Source organism: Mauremys reevesii, linkage group 26, assembly GCF_016161935.1.
Source record: "Mauremys reevesii isolate NIE-2019 linkage group 26, ASM1616193v1, whole genome shotgun sequence".
In the NCBI taxonomy this organism is placed as follows: Eukaryota; Metazoa; Chordata; order Testudines; family Geoemydidae; genus Mauremys; species Mauremys reevesii.
In genome coordinates, this window is record NC_052648.1 from 10,508,322 (window position 1) to 10,522,367 (window position 14,046).

The 14,046-nt window shown below is 47.6% G+C and overlaps 1 long non-coding RNA gene across 3 annotated transcripts; it reads right to left on the reverse strand.

The window, feature by feature from the left end:
• Positions 1-1,319: 1,319 nt before the first annotated feature.
• On the reverse strand, positions 1,320-11,795 carry LOC120391642. 3 transcript variants are annotated; one of them, XR_005591425.1, is made up of 4 exons: positions 11,567-11,795; positions 9,592-9,769; positions 6,899-7,025; positions 1,320-1,457 (listed from the first exon to the last, which is right to left on the reverse strand). It is a non-coding gene; the product is annotated as an uncharacterized LOC120391642 (long non-coding RNA). The 3 variants fall into 3 exon arrangements; XR_005591424.1 differs by having other exon boundaries at positions 11,481-11,795; XR_005591426.1 differs by lacking the exon at positions 9,592-9,769.
• Between the last annotated feature and the right edge of the window lie 2,251 nt (positions 11,796-14,046).

Here is a 14,046-nt window from a genome sequence, read left to right on the forward strand (position 1 = left end):
ATGGCTCGGTGGCATGTCTCTGTTTGGATGTAACGCAATAACTTTTGAAGGCCACGTCTGATCAATTCCGGCAGTTCAGGGAACGTTCTAGGCATCAGTGAGCAGATCTCAATCGATTTGGGGGTGGAAGGAGAAATCATCAGAAAACCAGAACCGGGAAACGCCTTCGCTCCCAGACAGAAAGACAAGAAACAAGAACGTTCAAGAAGTCTCTGAAATAGAGGAGGTTGGGAGGGTGGTGCACAGGGACTGGTGGAAGGCAGAGTGTCCCTGGGTGAACTCAGCCTACAGAAGCACCAAGCATGTGACTTTCTAGTTATGTATATTGCAGTAGCACCTCAGATCTAAAAAGATCCCAGCAGGAGGCAGGGAGGCCAGGCTTTTATATTGTTGCTCAGCATAGAAAGAATGGAAGGAGAGTTGCGTGGGGAGATGTGTGTGGGGAGGGTGGGGGAGATATTATGGGTCTATTGTATTTCAGCTGCCCAGTAGGTCTGCTCTGGAGGTGTAGCCCCTAGAGAAGAACACATTAAAAAGACAGACCGAGCCATTCAGATATAAATAAAGTTAAGATTTTTAGTAAATGTCACAGACAATGAACAAAAATTCACAGATGCCCATGACCTGTCCTTGACTTTTAATATTATAATAGGGGGAAGGGGAGGACTAACATTCAGAGCCCCGCCAGGGGCTGACCACCAGCCATTGCTCTAGCCCAGGGGCTGCTGGACAAACAAGTCACAGAGGTCCATTGCAATCATGGAATCCATGACCTCGGTGACAGAATCGGATCCTTAGCTATAGATGCTGTGAGGACAGCCAGGCAACTGGCCCTGGTTTAAGCAGGAGCTGTGGCAGCAAAGGGGTAGGGCCAGGCTTTGCTGCAGCCAGAGTAGTCTGTCAGAGGGAGAAAAGAGCATCCCCAACAAAATAGCCACCTCGAGCAGACTGGAGCAGCTGGCTACTTGCATTAGGTGCCTATATACCCGGTTAGACCCTTGCTTGTAGGTTGTCTGGGCCATTAAGACTTGCAAGTAATTATCTCAAATTACAGGTTTCAGAGTAGCAGCCGTGTTAGTGTGTATCCGCAAAAAGAACAGGAGTACTTGTGGCACCTTAAAGACTAACAAATTTATTTTAGCATGAGCTTTCATGAGCTACAGCTCACTTCCTCGGATTCATTCCTCTATCTCAAATTAGTCATCCGGCTCAGAGAACTCATCACAGATATTTGCCTCTGCGAGTCTCTTGGAGATGACCCTGGAGACATCCCGATTTCAGATATATCTCCCCAAATCGTGATGCTTACTGACCTCCCATCTGAGGTGCACCAGAGCCTTGGTGTCAGCCTGGGACAGCTGGCGCACAGCGGGAGGAGGAGTTTCCAGACAATATCTCTGTGGAAGTGTTTGTAGAAATGTAGCAGGCTGCATGGAATGTGGATCTTCAATACCAAGCTGGTGGATATAAACGGATAGGTGACTTCTGGTGCAGAAGGAGGGAGTATGTGGAAGGACAGGACAATATGGCCTCAGGCCTATCAGAACTCAAGTGATTTAGCCTGCATGCTCACTGCAAAGTGCGCGGTTTGTTTCCCCACTCAAGTTAAAGCCGAGTCTGGGCTGTAACCCACCCACCCTCCAGCTGGGCTAGCTAACCTGGGCTTAAAGCACCTTTGAACCTGGATAAAAGGTTTTACTGCATGACCAGGTGATCCTAAGGACCCCTGTATTCACACCCTACATGCCATTGTAATAATCTTGCTACAAACTATGCACTGTGGGGTACCATTTAAAAAATAATAACTCACTCACACTAATATTCTTGCATGACATACATACATGGTAGGTATGAAGAGTTATGGATATATGCAGGGGTTCTAGGGTTACCAACCCTCCAGGATTGTCCTGGAGTCTCCAGGAATTAAAAATTAGGGCTGTTGATTAATCACAGTTAACTCACGCGATTAACTCAAAAAATTAATCACGATTAATCACAATATTAATAGATTATCAGTTGAAATATATTAAATGTTTTTGGATGTTTTTTTACATTTTCGAATATATCAATTTCAATTACAGAATACAAAGTGTACAGTGCTCACTTTATATTATTTTTATTACAAATATTTGCACTGTAAAGATGATAAACAAAAGAAATAGTATTTTTCAATTCACCTCATACAAGTACTGTAGTGCAATCGCTTTATCATGAAAGTTGAACTTACAAAAGTACGTTTTTTGTTACATAGCTGCACTCAAAAACAAAACAATGTAAAACTTCAGAGCCTACAAGTCCACTTAGTCCTACTTGTTCAGCCAATCACTGAGAGAAACAAGTTTGTTTACATTTACAGGAGATAATGCTGCCCACTTCTTAATTACAATGTCATCTGAAAGTGAGAACAGGCGTTCACATGGCACTGTTGTAGCTGGCATTGCAAGATATTTATATCCCAGATGCACTCAAGATTCATATGCCCCTTCATGCTTCGGCTATTATTCCAGCAGACACGCTTCCATGCCGATGATGTTCATTTAAAAAAAAAAAGTGTCAATTACATTTGTGACTGAACTCCTTGGGGGAGAATTGTAAGTCTCCTGTTCTGTTTTACCCACATTCTGCCATATATTTCATGTCATAGAAATCTCGAATGATGCCCCAGCACATGTTGTTAGTTTTAAGAACACTTGCACTGCAAATTTGACAAAATGTTCAGAAGAGACCAATGTGAAATTTCTAAAGATAGCTACAGCACTCGACCCAAGATTTAAGAATCTAAAGCGCCTTCCAAAATCTGAGAGGGACGAGGTGTGGCGCATGCTTTCAGAAGTCTTAAAAGAGCAACACTCTGATGTAGATACTACAGAACCCAAACCACCAAAAAAGAAAATCAACCTTCCCCTGGTGGCATCTGACTCAGATGATGAAAGTGACCTTGAATCATTCCGCACCGCTTTGGATCATTATCGAGCAGAACCCATCATCAGCATGGATGCATGTCCTCTGGAATGGTGAGTGAAGCATCAAGGGACAAATGAATCTTTAGTGCATCTGGCATGTAAATAGATTGCGACGCTGGCTACAACAGTGACATGCAAATGCTTGTTCTCACTTTCAGGTGACGTAATTAAGAAGTGGGCAGCATTATCTCCCATAAATGTAAATAAACTTATTTCTCTCAGCAATTGGCTGTACAAGAAGTAGGACTGAATGGACTTATAGGCTCTAAAGTTTTACATTTTTATTTTTGAATGCAGGGGGGTTTTTGTACATAATTCTACATTTGTAAGTTAAACTTTCATGATAAAGAGATTGCATTACAGTACTTGTATTAGGTGAACTGAAAAATACAATTTTTTTTACAATGCAAATATTGTAATAAAAAATAAATATAAAGTGAGCATTGTACACTTTGTATTCTGTGTTGTAATTGAAATCAATATATTTGAAAATGTAGAAAACATCCAAAATATTTAAATAAATGGTATTCTATTATTGTTTAACAGTGTGATTAATCACACAATTAATTTTTTTAATCTCTTGGCAGCCCTATTAAAATTAATCTTTAATTAAAGATTATGTCATGTGATGGAACCTCCAGGAATATGGCCAACCAAAACTGGCAACCCTAGATGGACTGATAGACTTAAGGTCAGAAGGGACCATTATGGTCATCTAGTCTGACCTCCTGCACAATGCAGGCCACAGAATCTCACCCACCCACTCCTGTAACAAACCCCTAATCTATGTCTGAGTTACTGAAGTCCTCAAATCGTGGTTTAAAGACCTCAAGGTGCAGAGAATCCTCCAGCAAGTGACCCGTGCCCCACGCTGCAGAGGAAGGCGAAAAACCTCCAGGGCCTCTGCCAATCTTCCCTGGAGGAAAATTCCTTCCCGACCCCAAATATGGCGATCAGTTAAACCCTGAGCATGTGGGCAAGACTCACCAGCCAGCACCCAGGAAAGAATTCTCTGTAGTAACTCAGATCCCACCCCGTCTAACATCCCATCACAGACCAAAAGATGACTAAAAGGTGTTAAAATCAGACATGTCAGGGGTTTGTAAATGGGTCTGCCTTAGACAAAGGAACGTATATTTGGTTCTTTGACCAACCTGATCTTCAGACAAAGGCGGTCCATTTTTACATATTAGGTAAACAAAGCTATTAAGTTGAGAAGTGGGGGAAGAAAGAGCATGGAGCTTCCTTCACCACCATACTCCATGTCGCCTTCCTCACAGAGTGAATAAACTTTAATTTGAGTGGTGACCCTCAGAAGAATCCGCTTCCAAGGTTTACTGATCTAGAAAAACAAAGACTGAACCCCAAGTGATAAGCATTGTGTACAATATTACTGTATTATAAAAGTGCACAGAATGAAGTCTTTTTTGAAAGCTAACGACACACTAGTAATTAATATAATTGCAAAATGTCTATATTAACACTATATGAGGAAGTATGGATATTTAATGATATTATGTTTTAAAGTCTGTGGCCAAACAGGGAGAAAAAGGTTTCCTCCCAGACAGGAGGGAAAGCAGCTATTTACCTGTCTCCAGTTAAATTAAGTAAGATGTGACCAGAAACAATGGAAGCTCTATTTACATATAAGTCAGCAGGGGGATGGGAAGACCACCGGAAGGAAAACATGAGGTCATCCTGCCTCTTGAAACATGTTCATTGAACTTTGGAAGATATAAGCAAGGAGAGAAGCCATCTGTGGCATCCATCACTAGACAGACTCCCGGAAACAGAGCTTTTGCAAGTGGAGAAAGATGGGTCCTTCAACCAAGGGGGTGGGCTGAAGTCTTAAGAAACTTGAATGTAAGTGAGAAACCGTCTTGAACAAAGCCTGTACCTTGCTCGATTAAATTTTAGACTTGTAAATGCATGTTTTCACTTTGATTTGCTTGTAGCCCTTTCTAACTGAATTCCTTTTACTTGGCACCACTTAACCTATGTCTTACTGTTAATAAGCTGGTTTTATTTTCACTATAAACCAACTCAATGCGGTGGTTAAATGGAAGGGTGTATTTACCCCAGTGAAGTTAATAAGCTGTGATGTGGTTGGTGTCTTCTGAGGCACAAAGAAACCTTATTGTTCTCTTAACTGTCCAGGAGAGGGCTGGCATTGCAGAGCACACGGTTTGGGGACAGTTTGGGAGTATGTGCGTGTTAAGGTCACTGGAAGCTACTGCGGGGCTGCAGACAGGCTGCCGGGAGTCAGGATTGCTGAACCAGGGGTGTCTAGCACACTGATGCTTCAAGGTGTGACTATGTGCTTGTGCGCTGGTTGTGAGCATCTCAGCTACAGCAACAACGCCTTGTAAAGGTGCCCAGAATTGCAGGGTAAGTGGTAACGACCCCTCACTCAGCTGGACTGCACACTGAACCCAGTCACAGGACAATAGGGTGGCTAGGGCAAAAACTCAGGTGAGAGTCTGGGAAAACTCTCCTTTGAAGACAGACGACATAGCAGGTCTGGTGCCTTCATCCTGTAGCGAGCAGCACTGTGAGTACACACCAGGATGGCAACCAAAAAAAGCAATGATTGAAAGATGTCCAATTTCCTGCTCTAGAAAGGGTCTCAGAGAAGAAGTGGGGGGCTAGGAGCTGGGCCCACTGATAAAGATACACTAGCAATAGGGGAATTAGAGGCGCAAACAGGGAAGGCATCAGGCCTAGCAGGCAGGTAGATTAGTAGCTGTGCTCAGGAGCGGTGCCAGGGTTTCTGGTGCCCTAGGCAGAATTCGGGGGGCGGCATTTTGTGCGCTCCCCACGGGGCACGCGGGAGCTTCCAGTTCCACTCCCATCGCGCCGCCGAAGAAGGACCCTCCGCCAAAATGCCGCAGGCAACAGCGGCAGTCATTGAGCTGCTCGATTGCCTGCTGCTGTTTTCCGCGGCACGTCGTCAGAAGCTCCTTCTTCGGCAGCGCGACGGGAGCGGAACCGGAAGCTCCCATGCGCCCTGTGGGGAGCACACAAAATGCCGCCCCCCGAATCCTGGCGCCCTAGGCGACCGCCTAGGGTCGCCTAATGGAAGCGCCGGCCCTGGCTATGCTGGTCCGGCCACAGCAGACAGAAGCTGTGTGCAATTGGCAGGGAAGGCGAATGGAGAGAGGTGAGGTAGGTGGTATGGGAGCTGGCTCTAAGACATCTGAAATGCTTTGCTCTTCCTCCAGTTCCTGAAGTGGCATGGAAGAACTACAGCAGGAGTTGGCAACCTTTCAGAAGTGCTGTGCTGTGTCTTCATTTATTCACTCTAATTTAAGGTTTCGCGTGCCAGTCACACATTAACGTTTTTAGAAGGTCTCTAAGTCTATAATATATAACAAAACTATTGTTGTATGTAAAGTAAATAAGGTTTTTAAAATGTTTGAGAAGCTTCATTTAAAAATTAATTAAAATGCAGAGCCCCCCGGAACAGCAGTGTGAGGGCCACTGAAAATCAGCTTACGTGCCATAGGTTACCTACCCCTGAACTAGAGGGTTAAAGATGTTGTAGGGTTAATTTAAAGAACAGACTGAAAGAAAGAAAGAAAAACAAAACTTCCCAGGATGGGAACAAAGACCCAGCAACCTGGATTGGTTGGAACCCAGGAACTTCCAACAGTACAGCAAAGGGCCACAGATAGGGGCGTTAATAATTGCATGTAGGAGTGCTGACAGTTCTGCAGCGTAAGCCCAGGTGCACTCCGAGAGGCATCCAGAGCAGCAGCAGCTCCTTCTTGCACTGATTTCCCAGTAAGAGCAGAGTACTGACCTTTCTGAATTAACCCCTTTTGGCCTTGTCTTCACTAGGGGAAAGTGTATTTTACATGTATTAATGTAGCCATGACAATTGGTATTTTAACAAGAGCAGCTCAACTAGCTAACATATGAGAAATTCAACTTACCTTCAGGAGAAGCAGTATGGCCTAGTGGATAGATCACTGGACTGAGACACTGGAGAGTCCTGGTTCTACAGCTATCAGGCTGGGTGATCTGGAGTATATCACTTCCCCTCTCTGTGCCTTAGTTTACCTATTTGTAAAAAAGAGGGAGGATAATGATACTGACCTCTTTTGTGAAGCACTTTGATATCTACAGATGAAAAGAACTAGATTAGAGCTGGGTATTATTACTATCATTTGCACTACACTTTCACACACATTGGTTAACTGGTATTGAAAAATGAGCTGGAGATTCCTACCCACCAGACTGTGGGAGGCAGCATGGTCTATTGGATAGAACATTGACTTTCCAAGTCAGGAGACCAGGCTGCCACTTACGGTGTAACCTTGGGTGAGTCATTTAACCTCTCCATGTCTCCACTTGCCCATCTGTAAAGTGGGGATAACTCACGCACCTTGGCAAGCAATTTGAGATCTATGGCTGAAAAGCACTGGACTTGGAAGTGCCAAGCATTATTAGTGGGATGAGACAGCATCCGCTGAAGAGCGGCCATTCCTATGCCCTTTCAGGGCTTCACTGGCATTACGTGCTCGAGATGATTTCGCTAGCTCCCAAACTTCACTGCCTTTCCAGCCTGCACAACTTTCCCCCAGCAATCTCCTCCCCCCTCCCTTTGACCGGGTCTTTATACTTTGAACCAAAAGATGCCTCAATTCTTTTGATTTCATCTTGGCAAGAAGAGGTGGTGGAGAAATAAAACCAATCCCCTGGAGAGATTAACATCTTCCTCATCCCACGTTAGCAGGATGGTACTGAGGGGCAGAGAACTCACAACTCTAAGGCCTTGTCTAAACACAAAAGTTGTATCATTTTAACTACACCAGTATAGAATGGTGCAACCCAGCCCTGAGAGTCATACTGGTATAACGGTATGACTCTTTCCCATAAAGGGAATAAGCTTTCCCAGTGTACGGGACCTTTATAGTGGTATAGCTATCTCCACGCTAGGAGTTTTACTGGTATAACTATTTTGGTAGGGGGGAAAAAAAAATCACAGTTCTAACCAAAATAGGCACAAAAACAATATCTAAAGCAGGCCTAATGCATTTTGATCTGGCAGCGTTTTACACTTGCATTGCACTGGTGTAATTAGCAACCTGTCATGCAGCGTGATGGAGAATCACGCCTCAGATCTTTAATTTGCACCCAGAAATGAAGGAGAAGCCCGTGCAGGCTATAGACCGCAGGTTTCACATGCTCCAAGGGAGACATACTGCTAAACATGGTAGCTGCTTTCAGCCCTAGCTTAGCTGAGTGGTTCTTGGATGTAGCCCTGTACAGAGCATATTGCAGTGATCCTGTCTGGCAGTGGCAAAGAAGCAGATCACTTATGTGAGGTCACTTCTAAAAGGAAGGATGGTAGCTTCCAGACCAGCTGACAATGGGTGGAAGAGGGCTCTGCTCTGCAGCTGCTGCTACTTCATCCAGAACAGTGGTCTCCAACCTTTTTACACCCAAGATCGTTTTTTGAATTTAAGGGCAACCCAGGATCTACCCCGGCCCTTCCCCACGGCCCTGCCCCTTCCCAAAGCCCTGCCCCGCTCACTCCAAGCCCCACTCTCTCCATTGCTCGCTCTCCCCCACCCTCACTCACTTTCAACAGGCTGGGGCAGGAGGTTGGGGTTCAGGAGAGGGTGCGGGCTCTGGGCTGGGGGGTTTACAGTGTGGGAGGGGGCTCTGGGCTGGGGCCGAATGTTGGGGTGCAGGAGGGGGTGCTGGCTCTGGAAGGGGGCTCAGGGTGCAGGAAGGGGTTTGGGATGCTGGCTCTGGAAGGGGGCTCAGGGTGCAGGAAGGGGTTTGGGGTATAGGAGGGGGTTTGGGATGCTGGCTCTGGGAGGGGGCTCAGAGCTGGGGCAGGGGCTTGGGGTGCTGGCTCAGGGCTGGGGTGCAGCCTCCTGCCGGGCGGCACTTACCTCGGTCGGCAGCACAGCAAGGCTAAGGCAGGCTCCCTGCCTATCAAGGCCCCACACCACTCCCAGAAGGGGCCAATGTGCCCCTGTGGCTCCTGGGAGGGGCGGGGGGCATATGGCTTTGTGCACCACCCCTCTCTGCAGGCACCACCCCCAAAGCTCCCATTGCCCACAGTTCCCCCTTCCTGGCCAATGGGAGCTGCGGGGGCAGTGCTTGCCGGCAGGAGCAGCACACATAGACCCCTGGGCCCTGCCCCTCCCAGGGCCATTGGGGAGTGCTGGTACCTCCCAGGAGCAGTGTGGGGCCATGGCAGGCAGCCCCGTGGCCGAAGATTGTGATAGAGAGTCCCCAGGATCGCCAGTCAATCACGATCGCTGGGTTGGTGATCACTGATCTAGAAGCTGCCTACATCCAGTCAGCCCCCTACATCAGGGATTCTTAAACTCCATTGCACCACGACCCCCTTCTGACAACAACAGTTACTTCACGACCCCAGGAGGGGGGACCAAAGCCTGAGCTTGCCCAAGCCCCACCTCCCTGGGTGGTGGCGGGGAGGCAAAGCAGAATCTCAGCAGCATCAGCCCCATGCAAGGGGCCTGCAACCAGAATCCTGAAGCCCTTGGGCTTTGGCCCCAGGCCCCAGCAAGTCTAAGCCAGCCCTGATGACCTCATTAAAAGGGGGTCCCGACCCACAGTTTGAGAACCACTGCCCTAGATCATCTACCTTGTGAGGGGAAGGTGAAAAACTCCTTGTATGGAGGAAATGGATATTGCTCTTGTCGCCCATATCTTCTGGATGTTTTCCACAACCCATATGATCCCTTGTCTTGACTGGGACTGGATAAGGGTCAATCTCAACTAGATCCTGGGGAAGAACAAAGTGCCCCATCCGGAACCACTGTCTAGAAAGTAGACACAGGCAGTATTAGCCACAGGCCTATTTCACCACTTCTTCAGCGTAACTGCATCAGCTTCTTGCCTTATGATTGCAGTTCAAGGGTTTAACAAGAGCCTGGGAAAACCAGCCCCATTCTGTGAGTGAGTTTCATTCGCAAGAACATTGGTGAAAAGAGAGCACACCAGGCGTAGGAGTGCCACTAAGCATTGCCACCAGTAGTACCTCCCGGCTCCCACAGCCATTTGGAGAAGCTCTCTCAGAGGGCTTGGCTACACTTACAAATTTGCAGCGCTGCAGCAGGGTGTGAAAACACACCCTCTGCAGCGCTGCAAATTGCGGTGCTACAAAGCGCCAGTGTAGTCAAAGCCCCAGCGCTGGGAGCCGTGCTCCCAGCGCTGTCCGTTATTCCCCACAGGGAAGTGGAGTACGGACAGCGCTGGGAGAGTTTTCTCCCAGCGCTGGCGCTTTGACTACACTTAGCGCTTCAAAGCGCTGCCGCGGCAGCGCTTTGAAATGCAAGTGTAGCCAAAGCCTCAGAAAGCTCAGCCGGTGAGTACAGATCTCTCTCAAAAGCCTGGTTCTTGTTTCAGTGCCTAAGTGGAACAGAGCTCTTGACAATCTGGCCTCAACTCCTATTGAATGGGTTGCTTAATAGAGCTGGTTGGAATCCCCCACACCCCTTGTTTAAAATAAAATAAAAAAAAAAAAAAACTTTGACAAAAAGTTGAAATATTTTAGCCAAAAACAAACTGATTTGGAACTTCTGTCAGGCTGACTCATGGGAGTTGTAGTTCAGGTGCCTCCTGCTTGTGTTCTCCTCTATAGCTATACTCCTTGGCTGGACTACATCTCCTATCATGCACTATAGTCATTTCTCCCTCCCTTCCCCCCCCCCGAGAGGGGAGGCAGTGCACAATAGGAAATGTAGTCCATGGGGGAGCCCAGCAGAGAAAGGAGGAACAGAACCACAACTCCCATGTGACACTGTGGTGGCTTATCTAAAATGAAATATTTGGGGAGTTCAGTTTTTTGATTAAAAACAAGTCAAGTTTTCCACAGCACAGACAGTTGATTTAAAAAAAAAAAAAAAACCTTTTGTGTAGCTGAAAACACCATTTTCTGACAATAAAAACAGTCTTGATAGAAAATTGTCAACCATCCAGCATGGAATAGCTTAGACACCTTCGAAAATCCCAAGCACAGTACCAAAATGTTTTTGCTGGGGGAAGGCCAGGCCCTAAGAAAGGCCCAGCCCTACCTAAAGAATTCACTTGCTCAACTAGTTAAACAAGGCCTGGATTTGATAGATTTTTAGAAAGTGCTGCATAACCCATTTCTCTTTCGTGGCTTTTGTGGGAGGTCAGGTTGAGGTTATTTTGGGGGGTCTTTCTGTGTGCTGCATCTTTATGTCACAGGACTCTACTGTTTGACAAGACAGGCAGCTTGTGCTCCTGGAGCACACCCGATCAGGCCCAGCTTAGCATTCACAATTACATCAGTGCCTCAGTTTCTCCAATGGGCATTCAATAAGCCCAAGGAAGTTTATATATATATATATATATATATTTTGAATGGCACCCCTTCAGGGGTCTAGTTTATTAAACCCAAACATGGAACTTTATACCAATAGGCCTCCACCCCAGCATCCCCAGCTAGAGAGTCAGGAGATTAGTTAACTTTGGTCCATCAACCCAATTTATCTTCAAGTCCCTCACCCATCAGGGCCTCTAGACCCAGAACCCTCTTCTGGAGCTGGGGCCTCTTGGGTCTAGGTCCCCACAGGAATCAGACCATGACAAACCTTCCTTGGAAAAACCTAGAATTCCTCTGTTCCAGAGCTTCTGCTACTACTTGGTGAAGTCCGTCCACGGGATCAGGTCCACTGAGATTTAGCACTCATGCCTCCTCCCTGTCAGACCCACATTTAGGAGCTTTCTTCTTCAGGTTCCCTCCCTAGTGAACACCCTCACCAGCTCCCCCTGAGAAGCTCATTCCGGGGGGGAGGGGCTTTCTTTTTCTTAGAGCTGTTCCTCATCCCTAGAGGCCTATGTTCTCTAACCTAACCCTGTGGGAGTAGCTGCCTTTTATCATCTACAGGTGCTTCGTTTAATTAACTGCCTCCCAGTTCCTCAGTGAGTTAATTAGTCCCAGGTGAACCTGGGTTGCCTCATTCCCCCTTGTGCAGCCTGTCAGAGGAAGGGTAGGACCCGGACTAGCTAGCTGTAGGTGAGAGGAACAAGATGGCTGGTGTGTTAGAAGGACCTGCAGGTACTTAGTAGTTTTAGGATGGAGGCTCAAGGGATTTGTAGGGAAGGTCTGATTTTCTGCTGTAAGGTTCTCATTTGAGGAGGGAAGGGTAGAAAAAGGAGAAGGAAAAAGAAGGGAAGACAGATGGAGGCATTGGGAGGGCAAGTACTAATGGAATGGCACAAAGAAGAGATTATGGGGAGTGGTTCAAGACAGACCACAAGGGCTGGGGCAGGAGAAATGGGGCCTGTCTTCCAAGTGTCAGTTTGGGTGAAGGGCTTCTCTGAGGAGCCTGCCCCACCCAGGGGAATTCTTGCAACCAGCAGACTTCTGGGAGCAGTGAGGGGGACAGAGGAGGATGTTGGCGTTCAGGAGGGCCCATAGTTTGGAGAGGTTGGGGAAGAAAACCCAGGGGTTGATGAAGAGCTATCCTGCAGCAACAGTCCTAGGCTTTGGTGCAGAAGGATAGGCATGGCTGGGTATGGTGGCTGTAACAAATTCCAGTATAGAGCAGGAAGAGGAACAGAATGAGGTAAAGCCAGGAATGGTGGAAGGAGAACAGGGGCACAAGCCGGGCCCCTCACTCTCCCCTCTGGTGGTGGTGATCGAGTCAGAAGGTCTGGGAGCAGCAGCAGCTGATGATGATGACAATGGAGGAAGCAGCAGGTGTGGCCGCAGCAGAGGAGACTGGTTTGCAATGCCAAAGGAACAGCAGAGGCCTGGGGTGTAGTGAGTAGCTCCCCAGGTACCTGGTGAGTCACCCATGACTAGGGGAGAGCCTAGTAGGGGGCAGGTGGTGAAGGCAGTCACTACTCTTACAGAGCTTGGATTGAGGGCTGTACCAAGGAGAGAGATGGCTGTGGAACAGAGGAGCAGGTTGGGATGAACCACCCTGACTGCAGCACAAGAGTCTCCCAAGTGAAAGGGGAGGATAACAAAAAGCCTCAGGAAGATGGGGATGAGACTGCTTGAGCTCTCTGGGATAGTGGGACTATTGCAGAGGTCAGTGTGGTATGGACACAGCAGAAGAAAGAACTGCCTGGATCTTCTCTGTAGCTGAGGCCCCTAGTACAGAACAGGACAATGACAACTAGGGGTTGCAATCAGACACTGCCTTTGCCCCCACATAGTGGGGTGTGGTAGGGGCGGTGATATCTTATGCAGAGGCCTTGAAGCAACCAGGAGGAAGGGATGGTAGCCAGTAGGTAGGGCAGGAGGCTGAGTCTGGGAGGTGGGATGGGACAGGGGGAAGGATGGATGTGGGGGGACAGGGACAACTAACTGGTGATGGGTGTGGAGGTACATGGTCCGTTTGTGATCCGCTTCCCTAACAACACCAAAGCCAGAAAGAGAGATCTCTTACTGGAGAATCCTGTGTTGAAAGCCATTTGTGCCTTCAGACCTCATAGCAGCAATTCAGCTGCCAGGGTCAAGGGAGGTTGACCTCTGCTTTTGTAACAACTCCCTAACGGAGAGTTCTTGGAAGCCCTCTGAGAAACAAGACAGTTCCTTATGAATTAATTGAGAATTGGTTAAGGTAAGAAACAACAATACTGACAAGGGAGGGAAAAAGTTACAGCTGGCTGGGAATTAGACATAGTCCCCTGTCCATTCTGGTTAAGCTGAGGAGGAGTTTGGTAGATAATAGATTAATGCACTTGCTCAGTTTGGGGGATGTGCCAGGGGAAGGGGTTATGTTAACGATGTGGGGCAGCCCCACAGCTGTAATGGTCTGAGGAACAATTTGCAGGCAGTTATTTGAAATACTGCACATTTGAGTGTCAGGGGCAGCTCTGTACCCCAGAAGGGACAATTCTTGTGACGCACGGTTTAGGGGCACAGTGAAGAAGGGTGTTTTCGGAGAGCCCATCGTTCGCAGCAAGGACCAAGTGGGACACTGCATCTGGAATCAGCTCTCTCAGTTGTGGCTGGGGAAGGGTTTCAAGGCGGTGAGCAACTGGTAAGCTTGTGGAGGCGAAGCTCAGGGGTCAGGCAGGGGAAGGGAAGGCTCTCAGTTCAGAGCATGCCAGGGGA